At 46.8% G+C, this 16,420-nt stretch overlaps 1 protein-coding gene across 1 annotated transcript in view; it reads left to right on the forward strand.

Moving 5' to 3' along the window:
• Window positions 1-12,932: 12,932 nt before the first annotated feature.
• The window catches only part of FERMT3 (FERM domain containing kindlin 3), a 33,013-nt gene continuing 29,525 nt past the window's right edge, over window positions 12,933-16,420 (forward strand). Inside the window, exon 1 of the mRNA XM_061606862.1 lies at window positions 12,933-13,110. The gene's annotated coding sequence lies outside the window, so the exon portion shown is untranslated. The remainder of the gene's footprint in view (window positions 13,111-16,420) is intronic.

The raw sequence follows: 16,420 nt of genomic DNA on the forward strand, positions 1-16,420 counted from the left end.
GCCTTGGCTTCCCGAGTCGCCTCCCTTCGTCTAAAGGTTTCAGTCGATCTGACCTAGAGTGTACATCCTGGCGCTTCCACTCACAGCAGGGGAACAAATCTGTCTTCTGTAGTTGTGTTGGAGCTAGGCCTTTGGCTTTCCAAGCATGAGTTGGTCCCTGCTTGGTAGCATGAGCTCCCCAACACCTCCCCATGGATATCTTACTCTTCTTGAAACCAGACCATTGATCACCTGCATGCACCCAACCAACACGGCATCATTAGACCAGTGGTTGTCCAACCTTTTTCCTCCCCAGACCACTTGAAAATTACTGATGGCCTTGGTGGACTACTTAATTATTTTTCTGTCTGTTGTAACAGTAGTAACGTGCTGTGCTAGGTGCTGTATGATTTCTTAATTGCATTTTTATTGCTTTTATTTCCTATATTGTATTACAGCTTGAATTCTGTGGAATGCAAATTGTAACATAAGGAATCAAAGCAGCAACAAAAATACAATTAAAAATCAATGTGAATATTTAAAATAGACGTTCTGTGGACAGCCTGAATGAAGCTCATGAACCACTGATGTTCCACGGACTACGGTTTGGGAGCCCCTGGTCTCAATCACAGGTGGAGAACCTATGGTCCTCTATATGTTGGACTCTCCAGCCATCAACCTGACCATTGGCTGTGCTTGCTGGGGCTGATCAGACTTGGAAGTCCAACAGTGGACAGCCACAGGCTCCCCACCCCTGAACTAGACCAGTAACAGTCAGGTCTCTGTGTGCTCTGTGCCAAAATAGCCAACAAACTCAGAGCAAACTCGTTCTCTGAGTGCCAGTCCAAAACAGCCAAAACAGTGCCATCCGCATGAAAGTGGGAGGCAGGTTTGGGCAATCCCAAGATTTGCAGAAGAACAAACAAATGGGAAAAGCCCCCAAAACATCTGGATGTCTGAGCATGGCTCCAGTGGCTTAGCAGCTCCAGAATGCGGAGTGTCTGGTGTGGTGGTGGTGATGGGGAGAGAAGCATCCAAGAATAGGGCATGACTCAACCATGGTCATGTGGCACTGAAATCACTCCCTCGCCCAACTACTGGAAATCTTAACTCCTCTGGTTTCTGAGATTTTACTGATGTGTTTGCCCAAATACTTCCAAGTATTAAGGGCCAGAAAGTTGCACCAGTGTTTCTAAATGAAAACAGAGTCAATACTGCCTTGTCCACTTCCATGAAACCTCAGCTGTCATGCAAACAGTTGATCCATAGTGCTGGGTATTAGTGGGGGAAATCCTATGTTTTGTATTCTCGCTAATCTGTACTGCCCTCATTGCCTAAATATTACCTTGACTGGAATTGGAAAATAGCATCACCTTGGCCTGATTCTCTTGCAGGAGACATGGCTGTGTTCCTCAGCCCTTGTTGGACTGTGGGTGAGGAAAACAGCTTAATTTTTAAGGCACCTTTAAGCAAGCTTTGTGGGATGCAGTGCTCCCTTTTCCTGCCTAATCCTTCAGCTTTCTGTTCTTGAGGAAAGATAGCCGAGCCCTCACCTTTTGTCGGGGGCACAAGCAGGCCACAGATGAGAGAAGAATGACTTCCCTAAAACCTCTCTGTGAATTCATGACTTACTTATTTATTTATTTATTATATTTCTATACCGCCCAATAGCCGAAGCTCTCTGGGTGGTTTACAGCATAAAAACATCCAGTATACAATTAAAAACATATATCAAACACATTGAAACAATATAACAAAATAACTAAACATAGTTAAACACATGGACAACGACAGACACAATCCTAAAATGTTAAGTATAAAAACGTATTAAATCAGTTAAAATATGAAGCTGTTTAAGATGTTAATGTTAAAATTACTAAAATTAAGATTGTGAGTGATAGATGTAGGTGTTAAAAGTAGATATTAAAATGTTAAAATGCCTGGGAGAACAAGAAGGTTTTTACCTGGCGCCGAAAGGATAACAATGTTGGCGCCAGGCGTACCTCATCAGGGAGAGAATTCCATAATTCGGGGGCCACCACAAAGAAAGCCCGTTTCCTTGTTGTCACCTTCCGGGCTTCTCTCTGGGTGGGTCCCCGAAGGAGAGCGTTTGATGTTGAAAGTAGTGTACGGGTAGGTTCATATCGGGAGAGGCGCTCCATCAGGTATTGTGGTCCCAAGCCGTGTAAGGCTTTATAAGTCAAAACCAGCACTTCAGGAATAGGGAACCTGTGGCCTATTGTAGAACTTCACTTCCCATTAGCCCCAGCCACCATGGCCAGTGCTAAGAGATGATGGGAGCTGTAGTCCAACAACATTGGGAGGGCCAAAGGTTCCCTATCCCTGTCATGCTTTAATCAGGGAATTTCACATTGGAACTCTGCTAACACAGAAAGGTGTGGTCTCTGAAACTGGCAGGTGTGGCTAGCTTTTTTTGGGGGGGGTGCACATTTACCTTTGGCCAACCATTCAGGGGCTGCATGGCAGCTGTGGCCATCCCACACTCACAGGAGATAATTTCACCTACAGCACAGGCAGCTAATCCATGCAGAGTGGCTGAGGAAGTAGGTTTTCACGCCCTCCTTATTCATCAATGATTGATCTGATGAGAGGGGGGCAATTTGCATCCTCATCAGGGTTCTGGGTTGCTGAGAGATTTAAACTTCTCTGCCCACCCCAACATAATGTCTATTTTTTTTCAGGTCTCCAAGTGGGTAGTGTAGATGACAGGTCTCCAAGTGGGTAGTGTAGCAGCTCCTACAGCTCAGAGACCGGAAATGGTTCAGCAAATACTTTTGCTCTTCCCCTCTTGAGGCTCAGTTTGTGTCCTGTCTCAGCTCAGAGTACATCCTTTCGTGAGATCTCTCTTTACTGCTAAAAAGTCGGGCCACGGCTTGGTGGTAGCCACGACCAGTGCCCACTCTTCAAAACACCCTCTGAAGTCTCATCACAAACCACTGCAGTTTCTGATGAGACGGCTGAAGCGGGCCCTTCTAGCTGCAGGGCAGTCAGCCGTCCGTCCATGGGTGAGACCGTGGTGGTGAAGTTATTATCGGAGCAAGTGAGTGTTTCAGACCTGAGGCGAGCTTTGGCGAATGGCTCTTCAGCAGCGCCCGCCATTTTGGATGCATAGCTGCCAACAGTGCCTGCCATTTTGCATGCTACGGATCTTTGCCCGCCCGCCACTGCCATGGCCAGGCATAGGGAGGCAGTAGCCTCCATGGATCTGTCCTTAACTCAGGCAGGCGATGCCCCTGCCACAGCCAGACATAAGGAAGCGGTAGCTTCTTGTCACCCTGAGGGAAATTCAACCGCTATAACACGACTGGAGCGGTAGCCCCCGCCATCGTCCAGCCCTGCGCTGATAGGGGAGCAGTAGCCCCCGCCATTAGTCAGCACTCTGAGGCACAAAATGCCACGCCTTTATCCCGAAGGGGAGCAGTAGCCCCTACTGTGGGATAGTTGGAACAAAATGCCACATCTATCCCGAAGGGGAGTGCTAGCCCCTGCTATGGGACTGTTGGAAGTGGGTACGCAGACTCAATTGCCAAAAATGGGCAGCCTTCAAAGAAAAGGCATTTTAAGAACCTTGGCTAGCACTCAGCGGTAGCCACAGTCAGCACCCAGCCATGGGCAACCTTCAAAGAAAAGGCATTTTAAGAGCCTTGGCCAGCACTCAGCGGTAGCCACAGTCAGCACCCAGCCACGGGCAGCCTTCAAAGAAAAGGCATTTTAAGAGCCTTGGCCAGCACTCAGCGGTAGCCGCAGTCAGCACCCAGCCACGGGCAGCCTTCAAAGAAAAGGCATTTTAAGAGCCTTGGCCAGCACTCAGCGGTAGCCACAGTCAGCACCCAGCCACGGGCAACCTTCAAAGAAAAGGCATTTTAAGAGCCTTGGCCAGCACTCAGCGGTAGCCGCAGTCAGCACCCAGCCACGGGCAACCTTCAAAGAAAAGGCATTTTAAGAGCCTTGGCCAGCACTCAGCGGTAGCCACAGTCAGCACCCAGCCACTCCAGATTCATGCCATTATAAGGCAGGCACCAAAACTGGACGTTGATGATCCTGCTGAGGGGACTTCATCAAGGGGCTCTGTGATATCCCCAGTAAGTCCATGGAGGCGTCACTAAGATCTCTGGGGTTCAGGGAAGCACCAGTGCCCGTCATTGCGGGAAGGAGTAGAATGGCAGCACCCGTCTGTTCAGAGCAGCCTGCCATTTCTGAGGTAGGGCCTGCCATTTTGGAGCACAATGGAGCTGCTACACCTGATGAATTGCCTTTTCCAGATCCCCTGTATTTGATGCCAAGTGTGTATGGGGAGCAAGAACCCCACCCTCTGTTGAGGAGGTGGTAGTAATGGGGTATGGCCAGTCAAGCCACGCTTCAGTTGTAGAACAGCAGGCTGTTCACAGATCAGGCCAGTTGCAACAGGTTACCCCCCCCCCCAATCCAGCAACAGGTCTTGCTTCCCAACCTTTTTTCGCCTGAGGTGTGATTTTGCTCTTGGCTGCTTTTAGAGCTCAAGCTGCTCTCCTCTACTGTGTGTGGTGATTTTGGCCTCGCTATTTTTTGCCCTTGGCTGCATTTAGAGGTCAGACCGCTCCCCTCTACTGTATGCAGTTATTTTTGGTTTTGTTAATCCACCGCACCCCTCTACCTGTGTGGGTGTTGATTAATCAGGAATTTCTCCATATAATGCCTGGTACCTCTCCCTTTCACTGTAGGTGTGTAACCATGGCTGGGTCATCCTGGGCTGTTATTATGGATATCATTATTGAGGTACAGCGCAGTGATATGCAGCTGCAGCCATCTCAGTGGCCATCAGTTTCATACTTTTCATGGCCTGTGTCAGAAGGAACTCCACTGGGAGAAATCTTGACCTGCAATTTGGGCTTCACCTTGAGTGAACAGTACTTGGTTACCTTAGGCCAGCCTTTCCCAACCAGGGTGCCTCCAGATGTTGTTGGCCCACAACTCCCATCAGCCTCAGCCAGCATTGCCAATGGTCAGGAAAGATGGGAATTGTGGTCCAACAACATCTGGAGGCACACTGGTTGGGAAAGGCTGCCTTAGGCCCTAAGGTAGGCAAGGCAGCCAATACCTTCCAAGTATTCCTTCTCAGAAATTGCACCAGAGCAGCAATGTTCAGTGTGGACTTTGCATGTGGTGAGAGAAATGGGCAGCTCTTTATCATTCTCTGCTGTGTTTTGGTTCCTAGCCTGTCCAGTGACTGTGGAAAGGGCTTGGTTTTCCACTCAGAACCCTGAGGAAAGGGCCTAGCTTTGCTACGCAGAATCCTTGGGCACAGATATGGTGCAGGCTTCTGAAGAGGTTTCCTGCCATTTTTACGGTCCTAGACTGTCCAGTGACTGGAAAGGGTGTAACTTTATTGTTAGGAGCTCTTAGATATGACATAGCCCTTTGCCGAGGACTTTTCCTGCCATTTTTATGGTACCTGAGGAGGTTCCCACCATTTTTATGGTCCTAGTATGTCCAGTGATGGCAGAAAGGGTCTAGCTTTACATTCAGAGCCCTTGGGCAGGGATATGACATAGTCCTTTCGTAAGGAGTTTTCCTGCCTTTTTTATGGTACCTCTGTTGCCACTTGATCCTAATGTGTCTAGTGACTGTGGAAAGGGCCTAGCTTTCTGTTCAGAACTGTTGGGCAGATATACGTCATAGTCGTCAGCTGGAAAGCTTTCCCGCCTTTAAGAGGCACCGGAACAGCAGGTTCAATATTTCTAAGAGACCTGATTCCCTTTTTCCCTAGGCCTAATCACCAGCAGGCCATTTCCAGGGCAACAGTAGAATAATGTGGTGACTCCTCTAGGGGGGCTCAGTGTAATGAAGGCAAATGGATTGCCTCATGAGCCGCAGCTCAAAGCTCCAGTTCTCTCAAGGCCTGAACGGCAGCAGGCCATCTTCAGAGGCAATAGTAGAATATCTGGTGCCTCAGTATAGTGAAGGTATATGAATTGTCTCATGGGCTGCAGTTGGAAGCCCCAGTCTGTTCTTATGGATAGTGGCAGTCCTTCAAAACTGTGTAATTTTTGCAGCCCTTCATAACTGTCTGGGTGAACTTTTTGGATTTATCAAGTTAATTCCTTACGGAGGAGGTTCTTACTGTCATTCCAGTGGGCAAACGTAAATAAGCAAGATAAGTAAATTAAGCTAATAAAGTGTGCCGAACAGATTAAACCAGGGCAGTGGCAGCTCTTGGCTCCATGTCAGTGGGGCAGTGGAATCTGTTCCAGGTTTTAGTCTGAAGGAGCTGTCCAGGGGGATGAAAAAGGCGTATAATGCTTCCTTTCAGCAGCTAATTGTTTAGCTTTGATTGTTTCCCACCCCACCCCACCCTCATGTAACCAGCAGGCTCACCTAGGGCGACACGCTGTTAGGGTTGAAATGCAGAACAAGAGAGTTGCTGTGGCTGTGATCTGGTATGGGCAGGCAAGGGGGATTCTGTTGTCAACAACTTTCTTGCACCAGCAACTCATGCTTTCCAGGCTCAGGATGATTAATTCGGAGGCTTCCCCTTTTCTGTCTTACATTCTTCTTTTTAAATTCGGCTGCAGAAGTTCTAACTGCAACAGTGCAAGAGTTCAACTTGCCCGGTGAGGGGAATAGGCATTCGCACAGTTGCTGCTTCATCCTTTGTCCCTGAAATGGCAACAGAATTGACCGCACGTATTGGTTCTGGTTTTTGTTGCTGCAACTGGTGTGTCACATGCCTTTGAGGGAGCCATACGTGGCATAACACACAGGATGTTTAAAGCACATGGCTTCCCCCCAAAAATCCTGGGAACTGTAATTTGTTTGTGTGCTGGGAACTGTAGCTCTGTGAGGGGTAAACTACAGTTCCCAGGATTCTTTGGGGGAAGCCATGTGCTTTAAATATATGGTACATATGCAGCCATATATTGGAGGAACCAGTAGCAAAGACTACTCTTTGCGTTAAAACAAATGTAAACAAAATCTGTAACAAGAAATATTGAAGAGTAACCTACGTAGATAATCTTTGTCCATGTTTTGGAAAAGTGGTAGTGGTATACTTAAAATATACATGAAAATACTTGGGGGAAGAGGCACCCTACTTCAACTTCAGCCCCCCAGCTGTCCTACACTAGGGAAAGAGGTTCAGCTGCCCTGTTCTCCACCCTCCAAAGTACCTTAACACAGGGGTGGAAAGACTTCAGACATGTGCCTGTGTTTAATACAGTCCCAAAATCCACCAACCAAAGCAAAGCGGAAAGACAAACGGAAGTCACATCTAACCATTCATTTCAAGCACATGGCTTCCCCTTACGAATTCTGGGAACTACAGTACCCAGAATTCTGTGGGGTAAGCCATACGTTTTAAATGTATTGTGTGGACGTGACCTAAATTAAAGGTGCCTGTCTGAACACATTCTGAGCGTAGGAATTTGTTTTTGGTACCTGAACTGAGCTCATAGATCCTTTCACATATTTTTATTTATTTATTTACAGTAGGGCCCCGCTTTTCGGCGTTCCGCTTCTTGGCATTCCGCTAATACGGTGGTTTTCAATTACAGTAGGGCCCCACTCATATGGCGCTTGTTCCGTTTTCTGGGTGTCAGCCGCCATTTTATTGTTGGTGTTCCACTTTTTGGTGATTTTTGCTTTTTGGCAGGGGTCTGGAACCTAACCCACCGTATGAGTGGGGCCCTACTGTATTTGATTTATATCCTGCCCTTCCTCCCAGCAGGAGCCCAGGGGAGCAAACAAAAGCACTACAAACACTTTAAAACATCATAAAACAGACTTTAAAATACATTAAAACATATTTTAAAACATTTTTAATTTGCAAAACATTTTTTTAAAAAAAGGTTAAAAACATATATTTTTTAAAAAAAGGTTTAAAAACATATTTTTGAGGGTAAAGGTAAAGGTGTCCCCGCACTAGTAGTGCGAGTCGTTTCCGACTCTTAGGGTGACGTCTTGCGATGTTTACTAGGCAGACCGTATATATGGGGTGGGATTGCCAGTTCCTTCCCCGGCCTTTCTTTACCCCCCAGCATATGCCGGGTACTCATTTTACCGACCACGGATGGATGGAAGGCTGAGTGGACCTCGACCGCTTTTACTGGAGATTCAACTTCCTCCTTCCATTGGAATCGAACTCCGGCCGTGAGCAGAGCTTCGGCTGCGTTACCGCCACTTACCACTCTGCGCCACGGAGGATCTTATCTTTGAGGGTAGCTTTCTTCTTTTCAGCAGGTGGGGAAAGTCATTTGTTTTTTATTAAGCCAGGAGTGGGGGAACCCTCAGACTGGGGGGGGGTGGCCTGCAAGTCTGAAACTCTCCTCAGCCCACGCCCCCTTCCAGCCCACGCCCCCTTCCAGCCCACGCCCCCTTCCAGCCCACGCCCCCTTCCAGCCCACGCCCCCTTCCAGCCCACGCCCCCTTCCAGCCCACGCCCCCTTCCAGCCCACGCCCCGCACCCTCCTTGAGTGTTTTTTGCCTGGCTGGAATGTGTCCTTGATCTCTAATCACGCCTCTTGCTTGCCTCAATAGAGGAAATAATGTTGTGTGTGTGTCTCTAGAACAGTGATTCTCAAACAGTGCGCCGGGGCACACTGGTGCGCCGCAAGAGGTGGCTAGGTGTGCAGCGAATATTATGAAAGTATATTATTATTAAGTTATTTTTATTCATAGTTTAAAATATATTAATATATTTTTAATTTTGTACACGAAGTGCGCCAGAAAATTTGTATATGTTTTACAGTGTGCTGCGAACCAAACAATATTGAGAACCACTGCTCTAGAGAAACTAGCCTACTGTAAAAAATGTAAATGTACTGCCTTCAAGTTGATTCCGACTTATGGCGACCCTATGAACAGGGTTTTCATGAGGCTGAGAGGCAGTGACTGGCCCAAGGTCACTCAGTGACCTTCATGGCTATGTGGGGATTACGAACCCTGGTTTCCCAGGTCATAGTCCAACATCTTAACCACTACACCACACTGGCTCTCAGCCTACTGTAGAAAGGTAAAATTTACATTCATTGTTCTGCCCACTTTTGCCTCCACTGGCATGTGCCCCTGGAAGCTTGCTCAGAAGGGAATGTGGCCCTCGGGCTGAAATTCCCCCCTCCCCGCTGCCCCTGTGTTAAGCAGTTGGCATTCGGAAACCCTTGCAAATCACCCACGTCTGCCTTAAGAAGCCCAAGCAGGGCTTATAAATAGCAAGCCTTCATCCTGTGTGCGATGAGAGGAAGCCTTGCTGGGAAGCTCTTCAGAAGAGGAGCCGCAGCCATCGCAGTTACTTTCATCTCCACCACCCTGTGGCTCCCTTCTTGAGTTTGCACAGCTCAAGCACATGAGCAAAGACTGAGCCTGTGTGTGTGTCATCTGTGTCACCAGCCAAAGAAGCAATGAAGAGAAGAGAAAATGTTAAGAGTTGGGGGGGGTTGTTCTTCTCTTCCCCATATCAACCTTCTTGTTCAATCCCTGACGCACCTTGGGGGTACATGTCTTCTGCTCTCACAAGCCAAACAGAAAAAAACAGGTTCATGTGTGTGTGGTGCGCTTCAGATATCCACATGTTGCAAGAAGAAAAAACTTGGTCGCTTGGGTCCATTATGCAAAACAAGCAAAATTTTGCACTATGAGGATTTTGCAACATCTAGTGTTTGTGAAATTTTAATTTGGGTTTTTGCTGGCTATGGGAAAGGAGCATGCAGTTAATACAGGGATTGAAACCCTTACATTGACCACTGGCAATGCTTTCCCCCTGGGCTTCTGCAAATTCACCAGGCCCTACTTAACCCATGTGCTTTCAAGCATGCCTTTGTGGCCATAGGGACTAGAATCTTTGTGTGTATGTTTAGAAAAGAAGAAAGCTGAACTCTTCAGCATTGTCTGGGGGCTATTACACTCTGGCTCCAGGGACATGGTAGAACCATCTGAGGCCCACTGTAATGAATTTGCTAGGCACTTCCAGGATAAAATCTTTAGCATCCACCAGGACTCCAGTGTTATAGCAGGTGAATCAAGCGAGGTATCCAGAGCACAGCCTTGTCCCGATTTCTTGGATGAGTTTCAGTTGGTACAGCTTGAGGACGTTGACCACTTCTGTGCTGGATCCTTGCCCTTATTGGCTAATAAAAGCTAGCAGGGATGGAACAGCTGGCTGGGCCCGGGAAGTGATTAATGCCTCTCTGCAAGAGGGGGTGGTCCCTGGCTGCCTGAAAGAGGCAGTAGTGAGACCACTCCTGAAGAGACCCTCCTTGGACCCAGAAAATCTTAATAACTATAGGCTGGTAGCAAATGTTCTATTCCTGGGCAAGGTCCTTGAACGAGTGGTTGCGGGCCAGCTCCAGACACTCTTGGATGAGACCGATTATCTGGATCCATTTCAGTCGGGTTTCAGGCCTGGTTTTGGCACGGAAACAGCCTTGGTCACCCTGTATGATGACCTTTGTCGGGAGAGAGATGGGAAGTATGACTCTGTTGATTATTCTTGATCTCTCGATGGCTTTCGATACCATCAACCATGGTATCCTTCTGGGAAGATTGGCTGAGTTGGGAGTGGGTGGGACTGCATGGCGGTGGTTCTGCTCCTACTTGGCAGGTCGCCTCCAGAAGGTGGTGCTTGGGGAACATTGCTCGGCACCCTGGATTCCCCAGTATGGGGTTCCACAGAGGTCAGTTCTGTCCCCCATGCTGTTGAACATCTACATGAAACCGTTGGGTTCGGTCATCCAGAGCTTTGGAGTGCGTTGCCATCAGTATGCTGATGACACACAGCTCTATTTCTCCTTTTCATCTTCAGGTGAGGCTGTCAATGTGCTGAACTGGTGCCTGGCTGTGACAATGGACTGGATGAGGGCTAATAAACTGAGGCTCAATCCAGACAAGACTGAGATGCTGCTAGTGGGTGGTTCTTCTGACCAGATGGTGGATGTCCAACCTGTTCTGGATGGGGTTGCACTCCCCCTGAAGGAGCAAGTTCATAGCTTGGGGGTTCTCCTAGAACCACCTCTGTCACTTGAGGCTCAGGTAGCCTCGGTGGCACGGAGTGCCTTCTACCAACTTTGGTTGGTGGCCCAACTACGCCCTCATCTGGACAGGGAGAACCTGGCTTCAGATGTCCATGCTCTGGTAACCTCCAAGTTAGATTACTGCAATGCGCTCTACGTGGGGCTGCCTTTGAAGACGGTTCGGAAACTGCAGCTTGTGCAAAATGCAGCAGCCAGATTGGTAACAGGGACCAGACAGTCCGAACATATAAAACCGATTCTGGCCTGCTTGCATTGGCTGCCTGTATGTTTCCGAGCTCGATTCAAGGTGCTGTTTTTAACCTATAAAGCCTTACACGGCTTGGGACCATAATACCTGATGGAACGCCTCTCCCGATATGAACCCGCCCGTACACTATGCTCAACATCTAAGGCCCTTCTCCGGGTGCTTACTCCGAGGGAAACTGGGAGTCTGGCAACAAGGGAGAGGGCCTTCTCAGTGGTGGCCCCCAAATTATTGCATGATCTCCTTGAAGAGGTGCACCTGGCGCCATCACTGTTATCTTTTCGGCGCCAGGTCAAGACTTTCCTCTTCTCCCAGGCATTTTAGCATGTGTTTTTAAAATTGTTTTAAATTGTTTTTTAAAGATGTGTTTTAAAATTGTATATTTGTTTTTAATGTTTTTAGAGAGCTTCGGCTATGGAGCGGTATACAAATACAATAAATAAATAAATAAGATATTCTGACCCAAGATTACATTTGGTGGTCTTTCGCCTGCCAAAAATGTACTTCCAGGCTAGGATGTGTGCCTATTCTGAATATTGTTTTAAGGTCACCATTGTTTCACTTGTGGGGGGGTGCAAAGGTTCCCCATCCCTGTTCAGTGGGACACTTTTATGTGGACTGCAGACTTCATCATCACAAAGAATTGCAGGTCTCTAGGCAAAGGGCATCTGGGGAGAATTTAAAAAAAGAAAATTAGATTAATTGTACAAATTTCATTTTTTAGTTGCTTCCCATGAGCATCAGGAAGCGATTTACAAAATAATATATGACAGTTACATGTATAAAAACAGCAAAAACAATTGCATATATAAAAACGATTTCACAGTTGTATGTATGTATGTAAACAGTAACAATAGGTGCACATACATAAAATAAATTCGAACCCAGTGCAACTGGGATGAAGATCTCCATTTAGAAGGCTTGTTGAAATTGATGGCAGTCTTGAAGGACTTGCCATTGCAGCCTACAGGATGAGTCAGGCCTGAGCTTTCTTTGTTGCTGTTTAATTGTGAAACTGCTTGGTATTTGCTGACGACTTTAGTAGCTTTGTGAAGAAGAAAGTTTCACTTCATGCATAAAAGTAACACATCAGGCCTTTTGACTGATGGATTGATTTTCTGTTTCCCAATTTTCTGTTTCCTGCTTGCCGTATTTTAAAATTGTTGTAAGCCACCCTAGGACCTTTGGTTGAAGGGTGGGTAATAAAATGTTAATAGTAATAATAGCAATACTTGCTGGAAGAGTTAGGATATGCTTTTTTTTAACAGGGGTGCATTCAAAAACAAAATTCTTCCACCTGTAGTCCTGAACTAATATTGACCATTGTGCATAATAATTCAGTTTCAGATGTTGATCCAGTAGTCCCATCTACCGTTTTATAAAAATGTAGCCCAAATGTAAAATGATCTGCCCCGGCCCCCACCACCAGCAGGAGGCAAGCTGCTGTTCCCTGCTTGTGTATGAGTTCAATTAAAACAGAAGCTACTCGCCTATATGACCTGGACACAGGTGTATGTGTAGAGGGTGTGTGTGAAGTATGACTATAAACAATCCCCACAAGGGGCCACTTGGCACAGCGCCCAAACAACCCACAGAGCTTCCTGCCCAGAGCAAACACGAGGTTGCAAAAAAGACTTCCACTTTTGAGCAAGTGGCAGTTCCGGTGTGTGCATATGTTTGTATGTGTCACACGCAGGGAGGAAGCTGATAAGTGAGAGAGGAACGCCCTAAACTGGGATCAGAGGGGCCCTGTAGGCGTGCTGTCCCAATAAGGCAACCGAGCAGACCACAGAAACTCCTGAATCCACTTCCTAGTCCATACTGGTGTCCACAAAGCACTCTGGGTGGAGAGACCACAGCCTAAAGGTACGTTTTCTATCTCTTTTTCTGGCCTAAGGGTTTTATACAGACATTCCTCGTCCTAGGAACATAAAATGGAAATGGACTGCCTTCAAGTTGATCCCGACTTATGGCGACCCTATGAATAGGGTTTTTATGGTAAGCAGTATTCAGAGGGGGTTTCCCATTGCCTCCCTCTGAGGCTAGTCCTCCCCAGCTGGTTAGGGCCTGCTCAGCTTGCCACAGCTGCACAAGCCACCCCCTTCCTTGTCCGCAACTGCCAGCTGGCGGGCAACTGGGCTCCTTGGGACTATGCCGCTTTCCCACGGCTGCACAGGTGGCAGGGCACGTAACCCCTGAGCCACTCCCTGTGGGGTGATCTTTAGCTGGTCCTTGACACCCAGGAAACCCAAGCGGGGATTTGAACTCACAGACTCTGGACTCCCAACCAGGCGCTCCTCCCCACTGTGCAGTAAGGAGCTGCCTTATCCTGAGTCAGAATACTTGTCCATCTGCTTACCAGCAGGGTCTCTCCAGGATTTGAGATAGGAGTCTCTCCCAGCCCTACCTGGGGATGCCAGAGATTGAACCTGGGACCTTCTGCATGCAGGGCAGATGCTCTGCCACTGAGCTATGGCCCTTCCTTCAACCATTCCTAGACAGGTTCACTTTGGGAACACTCCCCAGTCCTCTCCATTGAAACCAAACATGGCAGACCCATCCCACCGTCAGTTGCTAGGATCCATTGATAGGAGAGATGGCAATTGCTTTCAAGCCCTGCTTCTGGGCTTCCTGGTGAACTAGATGGACCTCTTGGTCTGATCCAATGGGGCTCTTCTTGGACTGAAAGTCGCTTTATTGTGGCAGAATTTGTGTAGGTTAGAGGGCACTTCTTCACACAGACAATGTTCGTGTTTGATGGATACTGATACAGAGCAGGAATGGGGAACTTGCCCCCTCCCAGACATTGTTGCACTCCAATTCCCCATCAGTTCCAGCCAGCATGGCTAATAATTGGGGATGATGGGAGTTGTAATTCAACAGCATGCGGAAGGCCATCCTTGATATAGGGCATACAGCAGCCTTTCCCAGCCTTTGGGTCCCTGGGTGTTGTTGGACTACAACTCCCATCAGCCAGCATGACCATTGATCAGGAATGATGGAAACTGTAGTCCAGCAACATCTAGGGACCCAAAAGTTGGGAAAGGCCGGCACAAAGAGTAAAATTGCAAGCAATGGGGTCAAAAGCTGTGGAATTTAGGAAGCTGCCCTTATACTGAATCAGACCCACTGGTCTATCTAGCTCAGCACTGTTTACACTGACTGGCAGCAGTCACTCTCCAGAATTTCAGATAGGGAATCTTTCCAAACTATCTGGAAAAGCCAGACTGGGACTTTCTACATTCAAGGCAGATGTTCCATCACTGAGCTGCAGCCCTTCGCCTAAAGAATGTAAGACGTATAGTCTGATAATTCTATGTAATTCTATGCAGAACTCTAATGACCAATGTAAATACAGTGACTGTTAACATCAGCAATCATTGGCGATAATGCAGATCACCTTGGTTTTACTATTCTATTTTAAAGTTTCTGTTGGGGGAGAGAATTTTGGCTCTGAGTGAGCCCTAAACAAATGGAACCAAATTAGCTGATAAATTCTAGTTTGGCTATTTCTCTCTGGATCTCACTTCTTTTGCTAAAGTTTGTTAACTACAGCAGAACCTCACAGGGGATTTAAATTTATTTATTTATTTATTGTATTTATATACCGCCCCATAGCTGAAGCTCTCTGGGCAGTTTCCAGTAACTAAAAACATTAAAAACAAATATACAAATTTAAAACACATCTTTTAAAAACAATTTAAAACACATGCTAAAATGCCTGGGATAAGAGGAAAGTCTTGACCTGGTGCTGAAAAGACAACAGTGTTGTCTTGCCTTACATCTGGCTCTCTTTGATGCTCCTGCTGCTGTTTATCCATCACTGACTATTTTGGCAGCTGAGTATACGCCTGCTCTTTTAACAGCAGCCTGACTCCAGAGAAATTAAATACATAAAAATGTTTTCTAGCATTTGTTATGTCCAGTTCATCAGCATCTGTTTTCTCCAATGCAAGGGAGCATTCTCATTCTTGTGCTATTTATACTTTAGGGCCACATCCACCCCATACATTTAAAGTGCATGGTTTCCCCAAAGAATAATGGGAATGGTGGTTTGTTAAGGATGCTGGGAACAGTGCCTCTCTGAGGGGTAAAATACAGTTCCCATGATTTTTTCAGGGAAGCCATGACTGCCAAAATTGTATAAATGTGCTTTAGATGTATGGAGTGGATGTGACCTTAGTTCTTTAATCAAGAATAAGATGGAACATTCCCTGTAAATACCCAATTATTTGACATGGAGGAAGTGAAATGCCTCTACTTCCTTCTATTTCTGGTGTTCAGGGTGTGAGTGCTGATCCTTAAATGTCACCAGTGCACAAGAGGGAGGTATTAGCAGCCAACGACTCATTGTTCCCCATTTGTAAAGACGAGGTGGGGCATGCTCACACTTGATATTACGGCATCCCCAAAAGATGATGTAGCTGAAACTTTAACTTGCTGGCTGTACATTTGTACAAGGTGTTGCTAGGTCCTGAAAAGGAGTCGGGATGCAGATTTGCATAAAATTTGCATGTGCTGATTTACATGTCTATCTGCCACTGGGGAAATTATATATTTTATATAATTTATTTATAATATATTTTAAAGTCTGTTTTAAAGTGTTTTTAGTGTTTTTGTTTGTTGCCCTGGGCTACTTCTGGGAAGAAGGGCAGGATATACATTTAATAAATAAACAGTAGTGTAGTGGCAAATTCAGAAGTGCAGGGTCTCTTCAGGTTAATCATAGTCATGCTTCTTCCCCCTTTTTTGCTGCTGAGTTTGGAATGAGATCCTTGTTAATGCTGTCTCCTACAAAAGACATCCCTAGAAGCCAATAACCCTGAAAGGTGAGAGTGTTGGCTGCTGAGAAGAGTCTTCTCAGTGACTGACACCTCCTTTCACTCAGATTGGCTCCAATCTGCAGGAAAGGTCAAGGAAGCATGTTAGAAGACTGTTCTCAGTGGCTAACGCACTCCTCTTTCATACTGATTGGCTCACAGGATGCTGGAGACATAGGGACACTCCTGGGCCCTGCTCCCCAAAAAAGTAAAGGGTCTAAGACCCCCCAAGACCCTGGATGACTACATCCCTGTAAATAAATAAATAGACGGGGATCTGTGGAGAACAACTTCCCCATTCAGAGTAGGCAATACTAGATGGCTGGGCCATCCCAAGCCATATTGCTGTCTGAGGT

The sequence above is a fragment of the Rhineura floridana genome, chromosome 22 (assembly GCF_030035675.1).
Source record: "Rhineura floridana isolate rRhiFlo1 chromosome 22, rRhiFlo1.hap2, whole genome shotgun sequence".
NCBI lineage: Eukaryota > Metazoa > Chordata > Lepidosauria > Squamata > Rhineuridae > Rhineura > Rhineura floridana.